Raw genomic sequence first — 5,055 nt, 5'->3', positions numbered from 1 at the left:
GAGTGCTTCACGGTTTAAAATTATTTCACCTCCCTGATCCCATTTGTTCCCTGTGACTGCTGTGTGAGATGAGTAAGAGGACACGGAGGCTCACACAGAGAGAAAATGTACAGGAGGCACTCGATGTTAAAATCAGAACTTAAATCTGGATCTTTGGCTATAAGTCTGTGTTCTTTCCATCACACTCATAATTCTGTCCCCAGGGCTTGGGAAAACAAGATATGCATGAGGTTTCACCTTCTGGCAGAGGAGGGGTCTGATTCAGACCCTGAGTTCTAGATGGTTCTGCAACTGAGGGAGGAGAGAATGAGAAAATAAAGTATAAAAGAAAAAATAAATTACAGAAAAGACACAGGGGAGCAGATAGATTCTAGACATACTGTCATAAAAAGAATGCTAGGACTTGGTAATGGTTTGGGTATTGAAAGCAAAGGAAAAGTCAGAAGCAAAAAGTGACTCCAAGTTTTCAAACGTGAGAAGACAGGAGAACATTGATGCCATTAGCAAAAACATGGATGAAAGAGGAGAACATAAAAGACAGTGGGTTTGGCTACAACTGTGATAAATATTGGGCGACAGCTGGACCTAGAAGTGGGAACACACATAGTAGATGGAAAAACCTGGAAATGGAGATCTTAGAGGCATGATTGAAAATGATATTTGTAACTATGGTATTTAAAACTATGGGTTGCTGAGACATCATAGGCAAGGAAAAAGAAGTAATAGATTATGGGCCAAATAATAAGCCTTTGGAGGAGTGAAGAAGTAGGGAAGAGAAGGAGACAAAAGGGAAAGTGGTTAAAAAGTAGTTGAAGAGGGGCGCCTGGGTGGCTCAGTGGGTTAAGCCGCTGCCTTCGGCTCAGGTCATGATCTCAGGTTCCTGGGATCGAGTCCCGCATCGGGCTCTCTGCTCAGCAGGGAGTCTGCTTCCCTCTCTCTCTCTCTCTGCCTGCCTCTCTGCCTACTTGTGAACTCTGTCTGTCAAATAAATAAATAAAATCTTTAAAAAAAAAAAAAGTAGTTGAAGAGATAACATAGAGTCACAGATAAGAAGAAAGGGAGAATTCAAGAGGTAGGAAGTGATCGTGAATGTCACGATGAGCAAAGTAGTAGTCAAACAGAGTGAAGATTTGGAAAAGTATCCTTCACAGCACTTACCATAACTGAAATGAATTATTCGGGGAAATTAACATCTTTCCTAAGTAAACTGGAGGCACTTAAAGGCACAGAGGGCCACATAGTGTAACTTCACTTTGTGATATGTAGCTGTCACCAAATATGTAACGAATGGATCAATGAATGAAAGAATGGTATTAGATCTCCTAACAGCAACCCCCAAGTGACCCTTGGAAGTATGATAGCAATCAAGTGATGAAAGTAGATGTCCTATCACAGGGAAACTGAAAGAAAGTGGGGTTTTAAAAGGGAGAAAATGGGTAGTAAGGCAAGAAGGGGCAGATGTTAGCAAGTACCACTTAGGGATGTGTTTTGCTGAAAGGGGAGAGCAACGAGATCGAGAAAACTTCTTATCCTAGAACACTGTGTATTTAACAGATTTTGTACCTCTAAGATGTCTGCCTGACTTCTAGAGGATCTTCCAGAACTTAAGGTAGCCACTCGAGTCACCAGCTCTACAAGTGATGGAAGGAACAAGACCACCTCTTTTATGACCTCTGTACTCAGGAGAATTAGGAGTCTATGGGCTGGGCGTGATGGAAGACGTGGGGAAAGCACGGTGAGCAGACGTCAGAGGAAACAATGACACTACCCACGGAGAGACAGAGCTGGGAATGGCACCAAGGTGGAGAGAAGTCACAGAATCTCAGAAATCATCCCAAAGTGGGAAAGTACGCATCGGGGTGAATGCATGAGAGTGAGAGCACGTACACGAGCAGAATATGGGATGTACGAAAACACAGTTTTGAAGAATTCTAAGTAGAAACTATCGAAGATGATGAGCTAAATTTTTGCACATGTTGGCTGAACAGTCATAACATACACCATTCGGTAACAGAGCTCAGTGAGGTAAAACAAACGGCTCATTTCGCACACAAAGTTGTGTTTCCTTAACATACTAAATGAGTGGAAGAAAGTAGTTTCAGCGAATATATTAAATGGTCTCCCGGACACAAAGAGGTAGAAACATTATTTTTTCCCCTAAACTTATTAGAAGACAGTATCAAACAAGAATAAACAGAACGGCAACACAAAGCTAATTCCCAAACTCAGGCTGACAGAGAATTTCAGAAAATCGTAAGCACATGGAATCAATATGATTTGGCAACAAAAAGACATTTTCTTGTAGTCTCCCTTATCTATTTCCCCAGTGTTAGCTGTCCATATGTAAGTGTGTGTGTGTGTGTGTGTGTGTGTGTGCACACGCACACACACACATGCGTGCACATGCGCCCTCGGGGATGTTTAAGGATTTCACTCAAGTCCAATGTCTTCATGCACTTAAGTTGTGGGGTATAAATTATAACAGTCTTGTGCTTAAGCTGTTGCCTAAACAACATATAAGCAACTTATTACAAAGCAAACAAACAAAAACAAAAACAAACCCAAAACCCTAAACACTAACTTCCTGCGCTTAAAAGACATCTTAAGGAGACTAAGATTTAAGGTATATTTTTAAACACATTATCATATACGAGTAATGTTTGCTACTCACAATTCTGAATGCTGGAAATATATAACTCCTTTTTTCTCCAAGAACAGAGTTTGATACATTATCCTGAAAAATGTATTTCTCCTTTAAATGAGGAAGATCGCATTGCTAATTAAAACAATCCACATTAAAGAGCAATTTTCAAAAAAAGTGATGGCTCTTTCTAGGGTATATTCATATTCAGTCAGTATCTCGTCTCCTTGTGGTGTTAAAAACATCACGTTCATGCTGAAATTATTCCAGGGATTTCAGGCTTTGGCAATCTTACTACTCAATTTATAACCACAGTGGATATTTACCCCTATCAAGAGCAGAACTGTTATTCAACAATGCTAAATAAAACATGTGAGTTTTCCAGCAAATGAAACAAACTCAGAACAAAAGGACTGCTATCTCATACAGAGAGGTGTGAAAGGTTTTTGCCAAAATAACAGTACTTTTGGTGTGAACCTGATTTGTTTATGTCAGGAGGATATATACTTGCTCGTGGAGGCACTCATTTTTTCAGTAGGATCTAGTGCAGTGTTTCAATCTGTAGACTAAAGTAAGTGCTAATAACAAGAAGATACTTCGATTTTCTTCCTCAAGCCATCAAACTCACGTAGCAGCCCAAGAGCCAAAATGTCCCTTCTGTATATATCCATCTCTGTTCCCCTCATTTTAAGATCTCATATCAAATGGTGGAAGGAGTCATTCATTTCCTGATAAGCAAATCCCAAAGCCCTACCACGGAAAAATACAAAAACCAAGAAAGCAGATATCACGCTGAAGACCCCTAAACACGTTATTCTTACCTCAATCTGATGGTTAGAACATTTTGTAAACTCACTTTTCTTTCAGACACACCAACGGTAGAACGCTGGTCTACTTGACCCTCGTGCAGTGCTAGGAGCAGGAACCTGAAAAACCAGCCTCTCATGTTCCCACAATCTATTTACACACCAAACACACCCAGGAGCACAGAGTGGTGTTTACCTGCGGTGGACAGCTAGTCCAAGAAGCAGGCAGTACGTCCACTTTCAAAAAGGAATGTCTCTGTTGATCAGCAGGGGAAAGGTGAGACTTGTTTCTTCCTCTCAAGCACATTTGGGAAGGTTTTTGAAATGAGATACTTTTTAAATTAATGTTTTAAAGGGAATTCATTCTTTCGATATTCTGTTCCTTTTGATATTTTATTCAGAAACGATCTGAGAAAAACATACACTTACACATTAAGTCTCAGGTGCAATTCCAAGTGCTTTACGTCTATTGTTTCCCAGAAGTTCCAAAACTTATTAAGTATGAACTGTTACTACCGCCATATTACAGATGGGCATACTAGGTATTGTGTCCACAGTTACCCAATTAGTAAATGGTAGAGCCAGAAGCTACATCCAGGCACTCCAGCACCACAGTCCGCGAGTCTAACTGTGACATCACAGTATATATGTATGATTTTTATTTTCATTTTTTGTAGGTATGATTTTTATTATTTTATTTTTTTAAAGGCTTTATTTATTTGACAGACAGAGATCACAAGTAAGCACAGAGAGGAGGAAGGAGGCTCCCCACTGAGCAGTGAGCAGAGAGCCCAATGTGGGGCTCGATCCCAGGACCCTGGCATCATGACCTGAGCCGAAGGCAGAAGTTTTATCCCACTGAGCCACCCAGGTGCCCCCAGTAGGTATGATTTTTAAAAGATAACTGTGATAGGATGTGACTGCTCAGCTGAAGACTGGAAAATGAGTGAAATTTTCTTAATGCTTGTACTATACTACATCTTAAGTTGGAGCCAGGAAAAATTCTGGAAGATTATTTCCCCAACATGACTATTCATTTATATGCTCAGACCAGGCTTCTTTTTAGTTACAGTGGCCCTTCAGGGTCCCAGGGAACTGAGCAGAAGATGGGTCTAATTTTAAGTACCAAGAGAGACATTACTTCTTATGTTCAAAGAGTCATGCAGGAGAAGCCAATACATCATTTTAAAAAAGTCTCAAGGAGAACAGTGTGGAGATTCCTCAAGAAATTAAAAATAGAACTTCCCTATGACCCTGCAATTGCACTACTGGGTATTTACCCCAAAGATACAGATGTAGTGAAAAGAAGGGCCATCTGTACCCCGATGTTTATAGCAGCAATGGCCACGGTCGCCAAACTGTGGAAAGAACCAAGATGCCCTTCAACAGACGAATGGATAAGGAAGATGTGGTCCATATACACTATGGAGTATTATGCCTCCATCAGAAAGGATGAATACCCAACTTTTGTAGCAACATGGACGGGACTGGAAGAGATTATGCTGAGTGAAATAAGTCAAGCAGAGAGAGTCAATTATCATATGGTTTCACTTATTTGTGGAGTATAACAAATAGCATGGAGGACATGGGGAGTTAGGAGAAGGGAGT

Source organism: Enhydra lutris, unplaced genomic scaffold (assembly GCF_002288905.1).
Source record: "Enhydra lutris kenyoni isolate GAN:26980312 unplaced genomic scaffold, ASM228890v2 scaffoldscaffold23, whole genome shotgun sequence".
NCBI lineage: Eukaryota > Metazoa > Chordata > Mammalia > Carnivora > Mustelidae > Enhydra > Enhydra lutris.
This window is presented reverse-complemented; position numbering follows the sequence as displayed.